This window comes from Papio anubis, chromosome 9 (genome assembly GCF_008728515.1).
Source record: "Papio anubis isolate 15944 chromosome 9, Panubis1.0, whole genome shotgun sequence".
Classification (NCBI taxonomy): domain Eukaryota; kingdom Metazoa; phylum Chordata; class Mammalia; order Primates; family Cercopithecidae; genus Papio; species Papio anubis.
The window spans coordinates 95,899,356-95,910,550 of record NC_044984.1 but is presented as its reverse complement, the minus strand read 5'-3'; positions in this window follow the sequence as shown (position 1 = coordinate 95,910,550).

The window sequence follows — 11,195 nt, the reverse complement described above, 5'->3', positions numbered from 1 at the left end:
GCCCTCCACACAGGACTTCATGTCCCATGAAGTTTGGGTCTGTTCTACAATCTCAATAAGAGAATTCTAAATCTTTTCCAGAAAGCTCTTGAAGAGGGAGAAGTTTCAGAGATGGTATCAAAGATATCATGATACCTCTTAGACCTTCCTATATGGGATTAAGAACTTTTCCACAAAGATCCTTCTAATCCTAAGGGCTATGTGGATGGGTTGTCTGAACCTTCCAGGCTAACAACACAGAGCAAACATTTTTAAACTGAAACTAGGACAACCAACTTGAAAAAATGCTTGACAGCATTTACAAAAAAGCTCAGTGTGACCCAGCAATTCTACTTTCAGGTTTATACCCAACAGAAATGCATTCTTATGCTCATGAGAAGACAAATAGCAGCATTATTCATGACATCGAAAACTGAAAATCATCCAATTTTATCACAATGTATAATGGATAAACTGTGGTGTGTCCACTTAAGAGAATATTAAATAGCAATGAGAATGAATGATATGGATGAATCTCACAAAACTTATGCTAAGCAAAAGTTGCCAGACACAGAAAGAACATACTATATGATTCCATCTTATGAAGAACAAAACAGGCAAAGCTAACTTTAGTTATTTTAAGTCATAATATTCTATTTCTCTATTTAGATGCTGGTTACATCAATTATTGTGTTTGGAAAAATTAATTGAACTATATGCATATTATATACATACACTTTTCCACATGGATGTTACACTTTACTAACATTTTAAATTGGAACAACAAATTATTTTAGATATAAAAAAGCAATTTTCAAAATACAATATTTTCTTCAAAATAATATGGGAAGCGGGGAACTTGGCAGACTATAAATTAAACAAAATTGGCTATGAGTTGACAGTTGTTAAAGCTGGATGATGGGTCATTATACTCACAGTGTCATTATACTATTCTTATATTAAAACTTTTGGTACTAAAAATACCAAAGCAAGGACAAAACCTTCTTTTCCATTCTATGCTAATTATGACTGGAAAGAGATTGTCCTGAGGAAAGAAAATCACCTTTTCCCTCTTTCTCTTAGTGTGAAATCTTTGGAAAAGCGTAATTTAGTAAAAGTCCTTTTATCCAATATAAGTCGGCTAATCAAAAACATCTGTTACAGCTGATTGTTTTACCACACCTACTTTGACATTTAGTTTTGTAATTTGAATGTATTTATGCATCCGACCTAGAGATTTTTTTAGAGTTTCACTCCTATCACTCAGGCTGGAGTGCAGTGGCATGATCTTGGCTCACTGCAACCTCCACCTCACGGGTTCAAGTGATTCTCCTGTCTCAGCTTCCTGAGTAGCTGGGATTACAGGTGCCCACCACCACGCTCGGCTAATTTTTGTACTTTTAGTAGAGACGGGGTTTCACCATGTTGGCCAGGATGGTCTCAAACTCCTGACCTCAGGTGATCCGCCCGCCTTGGCCTCCCAAAGTGCTGGAATTACAGGCATGAGCCACCGTTCTTGGCCTCAACCTAGTTTTCATAGAAACAACTCTCCACATTTATATTTCATCTGTTTACTTAATATTTAATTAAATTCCAACAACAAAAATAACTGGCATAAACAGGTTTGGGAACAAATAATACTCTTGATAAGCCTATAACTGACTCAATTGGTAGGAGAAGAAAGCCAGTACACTTAAGAGTAGCCCAGAATGCTAGAGGCGTCAGTCAGTCAGTATGTTTTTTTAGAGACAGTAAAGGGAGGTGGTTAATTTTGTCATTCAGTTAAGTGGAATGTCATTCAGTTAACTAGCTAAAGATAGTTAAAATAGTAGTATCTATTATTTCTTGACTACTTACTATGAGTCGAGTGCTCTCCTGAGCATTTTGCACATATTATTTAATGCTTACATTCTGCATGCATAATTCCATTTCATCCTTACAGTATCCTTGAACAAATTAACATCATCTTTTCACACATGGCAAAACATGTTTCAGATAAATTGAGTAATTTGCCCAAATATGTACATGTTTCGGAAGTAGAGGAATCAGAATTTGAACCTGGGTTGTCTGTTTCCAATGCCCACTCCTTACCCCTGTGGTATACCATTTCCTACGCTCAGCCATGAAAGCTGGGAAGAAATAAGATGCCTGCCCAGTACCTAAACTAGGAGAACTCCATTTGATGGCAAATGTCCTCCAGGTGGAAGTTTCAATGGCTCAGATCATCATTAGGGCTCATGAAATGGATGATGGGGCTAGAGACTGGAGAAAGCCAAATTCCCTGCTTCATCTTTTCTTAGGAAACTGGCTCTGAAAGGAGAAAAAAACACTGGCAAGGATGATGTCATAAATAATAGCAGTGAGGCACTCTTGGCAAGAAAATTTACTTTTTTTAATGAATTTGTGCAGCTATCTTCAGACTTTCACATGTCAGACTGGTTTATCCTCAGCTGTCTTGGTTACATCATTAATACAGTCCAGTTGCCCTCTTCTGAGGAAGAGAGGAAAAAATACCTCAGATTTTAACCAGATGCTTTGAAGTTGCTCATGGAATATAAAATGGGAAATTTCTTTTAAAATTAGGTCATTTGCAACCCTGTTACATGTCAGAATCTCCAGGGCAACTTTTACGAAACACCCATGTTGAAGCTTCACTGCCTCGGCCAAGCCCATATTCTGATTTAATTGGCATGGGGTGGGGCGGGGCTCTGATACAACTATTTTTAAATTAGTATTCTCCTAAAGTGGAGAAAACGTGCAGCCCAGAGTTGCGACCATGGCTCTCAACAGTCAGACTTTTTAAAAAAATAAATTTTTTTCTATATATTTAAGGTAAACAACATGATATCATGAAGAACATATAGACAGTAAAATGGTTACTATAGTGAAACTAATTACCACATCCATCATCTCACATAATTACCCACTTTGGTGTGTGTCAAGAACAGGTAACATCTGCTCATTTAGCAAAAATCCTAAATACAGTATTACTAACTATATTCCACCTATTGCACATTAGATCTCTAGACTTATTCAGCCTACACATCTGGAACTTTTTACCCTTTGACCTACCTACATCTCCCTATTTCTTCCCCTACTCCATTGGTAACCACCCCCCTTCCACCTGATAACCAGTGCTTTATTCTCTATCATCATATATTCTTAAAAAAAATTTTTTTCTGTGTCTGGCTTATTTCACTTAGCATAATGTTCTCCACATTCATCCATGTTATGGCAAATGGCAGGATATCCTTCTTTATTTAAAGCTGAATGATATTCCACTGTATGGATTTATCGCAGTGTCTTTATCCATTCATTTGTCAATGGACTCTTATGTCGTTTCCATATCTTGCTATTGTGAATAATGCTACAATGAACATGGTAGTGCAGATATCTTTACAAGGCGGTGATTTCATTTTTGGGATTTATATACCCAGAAGGAGGATTTCTAGGTCATGTGGTAGTACTATTTTTAGTTTCTTTAGTAACCTTTATTCTGTTTTTTTTATATGGCTACACCAATCTGTATTCCCACCAGCAGTGTAAAAGGGTTCCCTCTCCTACACACCCTCGCCAACATTTGTTATCTCTTATCTTTTTTAGCCCATCCTAGCTGGCGTGAGGTGATACAGTGGTTTCGATTAGTGACGTTGAGCACATTTTCACATACCGGTTGCCCATTTTTATGTCTCTTTTGGAGAAATGTCTATTAAATCCTTTACCCATTTCAGAGTTTTAAAGGCTGAATAGCTGTAGCTGATTGGTCCAGAGGAATGATTCCCACAGATGTAGCTTGCTTTATGCAATAGGGGTATTTCCAAAAGACCGCTGTAAATATAACACCATCAAACTCAATAACTATAATTTCAGAAGGCCTATTCTTCATTGGAGGCTTCTCATTGACATGTCAGCTTTTTTGTCAAGTAGCTAATGATCTAAAACCATCATCATTAAATACACCTAGAAAACTGATATAAAAGGAATTCTGCACTGAACAGTTTTATGGTTATTTTTAACAGCCTAATACCAAGCTGAGCATTGTATCATATTCTGTTTATAAGTCATACTAAAAATCAGTTTTCTTTCCCATTTCCTACCAAAGTTATCATATATCTTTCGTTTAAAATCTCAAGGTAGGGTAAGGTGAAATTTTAGTGTTATATCAGACAGACTGAACAAGCAGATTTTTTTTAAACCCAAAGTCTTAGCTAAAAAAGAAAATGGGAAGAAAACCCATAAAATAATAAAGTAAAAAAGAAAGAAAAGAAAACGTGTCTGCATAAATAAGGGAGCAAATAATTCTACATTATTTAATTTCTTAAATGGAAAATTCATCACTTATTTTTTTCCCAATAACAGTATCATGATGTTCTTGGGGAACAGGGGTCAACCTAAATGAGAACAAAAACAAAGATATTTTGTGTTTTATTGGTTCATATCACCTAATTGTTTATGAAATATTCTGCTATAATGGACCCTAACCTTAAATGCTCTATCTGGGGTTGAAAGGGAAAGAAGAGGAGGGGAAGAAGATCTGGATTTGGTTTTTTTTGTTTGTTTGTTTGTTTGTTTTGTTTTGTTTTGTTTTGTTTGAGATGGAGTCTCTCGCTGTTGCCCAGACTGGAGTGGGGCAATCTCAGCTCACTGCAACCTCTGCCTCCCGGGTTCAAGCGATTCTCCTGCCTCAGCCTCAATACATTTGTTATTTTTTCCTTTCCTACCAAACCCAAAAGCTCACCTTTCTTATCTACTCCAAGAAAACCTCACGTGCTTGAATTGCTCTTTGAGACAAGAACTCTCTCAGGACATATCCATATATTTATAGAAAGGGCAGGCTGGGTGTGATGGCTCATGCCTGTAATCCCAGCCCTTTGGGAGGCTGAGGTGGGAGGATCACTTGGCCTGGGAATTCAAGACCATCCTGGGCAACATAGCATGTAATGTATCTACATAAAAAAAAAATATTAGCTGGCTGTGGTGGCAGATGCCTATAGTCCCAGCTTCTTGGGAAGCTGAGGCAGGGGGTTTGCTTGAGCCCAGGAGGTCGAGGCTGCAGTGAGCTATGACTGAACCGCTGCCTTCCAGCCTGGGTGACAGAGCTAGACCCTGCCTCAAAAAATTAATCAATAAATAAAATAAAAAATAAAGAATATTAAACTCTTACACTCAGCCTTTCTGATTTTTTTTTTAAAGAAAACTGACACCTGCACACAGAGAACAACATAAAACAAACTGATGTGTCATCGCGTTTTTCCTACTTAGAGTTTGCAGTTCCTTCCTTACTCCGTGGCCATTTTAAATGCGTGTATTTATACTTTTAGTGAAATGGACCCTATGTATATATTCATCCCATCAACTTCACATATTCAGGGGTCATTTTCTTAATATAATTGACTGAAACCACTCTCAACACAAAACTTTAATGTCCTTGCAACTCTGCAGTCCCCTCTATAAACAGTAAATTCAGCCAACATATGAGTCTGATATTTTTAAGAGAAAGAAGTCATTCTGCAGATGCAGAACACCAATTTTCTCCTCTAGAATTTCCCAGTTTCTAAAGACAGAGAAAGAGAGACACTGGTTGAGAGGCCCTCCTATGGGGGAAGATTCTTCATCCCAAAATAAACTCTTCCTGCTCAAGTTAGAGCCTCAGGCTTAAAGTATCAGCATCCTGGAACTAGAACAATACAAACATGGGATAAGGGGAATGAGAGAGGAGCATTTGTATGTGATGTAGTCATTGCCGTGTTAGTGCAGGCTCACTGACATGTAGGGAATGCAATGAAGTTAGGGGGGATTTTAGTCCATTGTAGAGAAAGACTAGGTGCCATCTACTGGTGAGGAAACTGAAAATAAAACATACTTTGCATTTTTCCAACAAAACTCAGTCTCTTCAGACCATGCAGTCTGCAAGATATACAGATATTTACAGGATATGCAAAGGATCATCCTGTGGTCATGATAAGTTGGAAAGGCTGCTTAACCCGTTCACCAGCCTGATTTGGAAACTTACATTTCCATTTCTAAAAATTTACTTTCCAAATCTCTGTGCACAAAGCGGTAAAGTTATGTAAAAGGATGTTCACTGTGGCACTGTTTGCAATTACTAAAAAAAGCCCAACGTCCAGTAATGAGAGTCTGATTAAATATATTATACATATTTGCTGTACATTAAAATGGCACATACAAAGGATCATATGCACTGGGCATGGTGGCTCATGCCTGTAATCCCAGCACTTTGAGAGCTCAAAGCAGGAGGATTGCTTGAGCTCAGGAATTCAAGACCAGCCTAGGCAACATGGTGATACCCCATTTCAACCACAATAACAACAACAACAAAAATCAGCCGGGTGAGGTGGCATGTGCCTGTTGCCCCAGCTACTTGGGAGGTTGAGGTAGGATCATTTGAGCCTGGGAGCTTGAGACTGCAGTGAGCTGTAATAGCACCACCGCACTCCAGCCTGGGCAACAGAGCGAGCCCCTTTCTCAAAAAATAAAATAAAATAAAAATAAAAACATAATAAATTAAATTAAATGTAAAAAAAGAAAAAGAACTCCCCTCTCCCAAACAAAGGAGCATATAACCATCAAAATGATAAGAATTATACATATTGACATAAAGTAATATGTTTGAGATACATCAGGGGAAATAAGCAAATTGCAAAACAGCATTATAATAGCATCCTGTAATATAACAGTATTATGATAGAATCCAGTATTACAATAGAACCCATAAAATTATTACTATAGTTAATAGTAATATGGAGGATTACTTAGTAACTAGTGACAGTTTTTATTTTTTATACCATGTACCACTTGTAACCAGGATAAAAAGAAACCGACAAAAGTAATTTTAAAAAGAAAATGAAAAGTTTTAGAAGTTTTACCTGTATAATATTTTATTATTTAAGTTTGCTATATTTCTAAAGCAAAAATGGCTTATACTCTTTTAAAAACTTTAGTTTGTACAAACACTTCCTCTTCTAGGTATTTACTCTACAAAAAGCACTTGCAAAAGATGGCAAAGATGATGTAAAATCACGTAGATGTAGACGAGATACAGAAAAGCTATAGAAATTTTAAAATACCATGCAATATAGAAAAGAAAAAATAAATCATCTGAAATTCCATTACCCAAGCATTCAATGTCATAGGTGTATTTCCTTCCTTTCTGTCAATTTCACATTGTTCTATACACATGTATTTCATGTGCTGTTTTCTGTGTTGTTTTAACTCTAGAAACTGACCAGTTTTAAAATGTCCTCTCTTTCATCTCCTCTGTTGCATCTTGATGTCACTTGAAACAAAACATTTGCAGTTTTACCTTCCTATCTCAACACTTTCTCTTTGTTAGCCTTGTTTAAATATTGTTTACATGCTGTCACCAAGGATAAAGCTTCAGCATCTTCCAAAATAGAGACCAAGGAAACGATCAGATTTCTTTAATGCTCAACTCAGCGCAATAACTTGGCTAATGGAATAAATACACGCTGAACAGTGGCACACATGCCTTATGAATAAAGGGCTGGTTGAGAATATCACGAATCTTGCAAAGTCTGACAAATTACAAAAATAAGAGCCTTTGGTGAAAGGAAAGCAGGAGGGAAGATTGGCCCGATCGGGTTCAAATCCAAGTGAAGAACAGCATAAGCCACTAAGAAAACTTATTTGGAAGATAAGCACCTGGTGTGTCCACCTTCTATATATTTCCTTGTAACTGGCAGGGAGACTCCTAGTGGATTTGGAAAAGTAAAAATAAGAGGTTTATGCAACTTTGAGTGTTGACAGAAAAATGTATCCAAGTGCCTTGCTTGCCTAAGAGGGGAGGAGAGAACAATTGGGTTGACAATGATGATAGGTCCGAGACTTGTGGGTTTAGTTACATGAGGCCCTACTGTATTACACTTCAGAGTTATTTTGGGATGGTCACGAGAGAGCACTTGAACCCTGAACAAAGAACTTCTCCTTGCCTTATCCTATTGCAGATGACAGGGAAGTGTTTTAAGTGCCCAGAGTCTGATGCAACTGCAAAACCCTAACCAAAAGGCAAGTGAATGGGGTCTCTCCATTCTCTTGCTTTGCTTTCTCTTAAAAAGCCTCTTTGTTCCAAAACTCAAGTTTAGCCCTATTTTTCTGTGGCATTTATAATGGTCTGCCTAAGGGAACATTAGACAGGACTGGTGACATGCTCAGAGTGGGCGTCTGAGTTAGCTGGTGACAGGTACAGTAAGAAAATCTTAATAACTCCAGGTACACTTGGTTTTAGCCAGCTTTGTCCTCAGAGTGAAAGGAAAACTAGCATTACCAGGAACACATGCCCAAAGCCAGCTTTCCTTGCAGATAAGCAATTCAGGAATATTCAAGCCTTCAAGCCTTTCCTAACAGAGACAGTAGAATAAATTTAAAATAATAATAAAGAGAAAACCACTCCTAAAAAAAAAATAAACAAGACACACTATATTTTGTTGGACAATATTTACATCCCTCCAACTTCAACATTACTTGGTAGCCACTCTGGAAAATATCTCTGTGGCAAGTTAAGACATCGATCCCAAGTCCTGTCTTAGATTAGCACCAGTTAACTGGAGTCTTCCTCCCTTTCCTTCCATTTGCATGAACTTGACTAAGATCCCAAATGAATAAGGATCTTTCATCTCAGCAACAGACTTCCAGAGCAGTTATAAATATAGGCTCAAACTGCCTCACTCATGGGGTTAGGTTTTAACTTCTGACATATGAAGTGCTAATGGTTTCAGTGACTACCTGGCCAAAAATCTGCAGCGCTCTCTTTGCTCGTAATATATGATGATTCTATTATCCCAGCTAGTAACAATTCAGTTAAATGAAAATTTCTCCCAGCCCCTTTGTTTTTTTTCTCACCCCATTTAGATTTAATTAGAGTGCTCAAGCTCTATATCATCAAAAGGTTTAATAGAAGAAGGAAACCATTCTTAACTCTCCATCTCATGGCGAATGTGATAATATCACTGGTACAATAATTTATCAAGTATAGCAGTCCTATGTGGTAGGTATTAATGTCTTCATTTTACGGATGAGGAAATTCAGGAATAAATGTTTAAGTAGTTTGCCCAAGGCCACAGAGCTGGGAAGTAAGGTGGAGGTGAGATTTGACTCTAGATTGTCAGGCTGCAAACCTATATTCTAAACCTCAGAGAAAATAAATTCGCTAACACCTTGGTCTCTCATCTTCTCTGCCCCTCAAAACAAGAAGCTTCTTTATGCATTTCAAGCAAAATCTGGTAATGTGTTTGTTCTCAGTTTGATTATTCAGTAACTCACTTTCACATGTGACCCTTAAACATTTAAGCAATAACACCTGCTCCAAAGATATCAAATCACCTTATATTCATGGATAGAATTAATTTTGCAACCGTGAAAATTCTACCACATGCCTAGCATCCAACAGACATATCAATAGAGTAGAGGTGGTATTTTAAGTTACAATCAGGTTGTTGAGTCATCCCTTCCTACCCTCCACCCTGGCAGACCCATCTGCTGCTATTCCTTTCATGTGCCTTTCCACTCCTAATTTGGTTGTCTCCCCTTAATTTGACTATGACACATTCTTTCCTATAGGTTGCCAAACATCCTTGTTATAGGACTCAAGAAAAAGTCATGTAAAAGGAAAGAAAGCTTTCCTTTCCTCTCTAGCCTGTCAAAGGGCATTCTCCCTGCACCCAAACCCCTAACGAGGAAGGATTCTTGCTTATGGAAGGAAAGCTAGGTAAGCCTAAAGAAAAAGTTGGGGATGGAGGTAGTAGGAGTTAGAGTGAGAGGAAAACATTCTGGGAATGAATGTTAGAGATTTGGAGATGCTGGAGAAAGGTTTTTGCACTGCAGAGTGCAAAGGCGGTAGATTAGACAGGAGAGAGGATTTTAATAAGTGCTGCAGTGAAACATGCATTTGGGTTCTTTTGAAATATCTTTGAGAGATGCAAGCAAAAGTGGAAGCCTTTTATAATTTTTTTTCTATTGACTTTTGCTTCTTGGTTTTTGTTTTGTTTTGTTTTTGAGACAGAGTCTCGCTCTGTCACCGAGGCTGGAGTGCAGTGGTGCAATCTCAGCTCCCTGCAACCTCTGCCTCCCAGGTTCAAGCAATTCTCATGCCTCAGCCTCCCAAGCAGCCGGGACTGCAGGTGTGCGCCATCACACCAGGCTACTTTTTGTATTTTCAGTAGAGATGCGGTTTCGCCATGTTGACCAGGCTAGTCTCAAACTCCTGGCCTCAAATGATCTGTCCGCCTCAGCCTCCCAAAGTGCTGGAATTACAGGCGTGAGCCGCCATGCCCGGCCAACTTCGGCTTCTTTAAATGCAACTCTGTGCAGAGATGGGTATGTATGGAACTTCCCCCTTCTAGATGTATTATTGTTACATCCTTGTCCACACTTCATACCCCTAGGCAAAGATCAAGGAGAAGACTGTTTCTGGAAGAGGCAGAGGGAACAGACAATGTGAAGTCCCTAAACGGGAACAAGTTTGAGTTATTGGAGGAAGTCGGTGCAAGTGGAGTTTAGGGGAAGGCAGGGAGTTACAAAATGAGGTTGGAGCGATGGGCAGAGGTTAGATCCTGGAGCACTCTGAAGTTCAGGAAAGATTTCAGAGTCTATTCTAAGTGTAAGGGAAAGTCAATGACTTAAAACCGAATGACTTGTGAACCAAATGTGTATGTCTCCCCAAAATTCATGTTGAAATCCTAACCTCCAGTGTGATGGTGTTAGTAAGTGGGTCTTTCAGGGGTGATTAGGTCATGAGGGTAGAGCCTCATGAATGGGATCACTGCCCTTATGACAAGAGACAAGAGAGCTTGCTCTCCTTCTGCACTCCAACATGTGAAGATTCAAGAAGATGGCAGTCTGTAAAACCAGAAAGTGGATCCTCACCAAATACTGGATTGACCAAGCGTCTTGATCTTGAACTTCTCAGCCTTCAGAACTGTGAGAAATAAGTTTACGTTGTTTGTAAGCCACCAGTTTACGGAAATTTGTCATAACAGCACAAACTGAGACAAATGAAATGATTTATTTTATTTTTTAAGAGTTTCTGGGCCGGGTGCAGTAGTTCACGTCTGTAATTCCAGCACTTTGGGAGGCCAAGGTAGGAACATTGCTTGAGCTCAAGAGTTTGAGACCGGCCTGGGCAACATGGTGAAATCCCATCTCTACAAAAAAAAAATACAAAAATTAGCCAGGTGTGG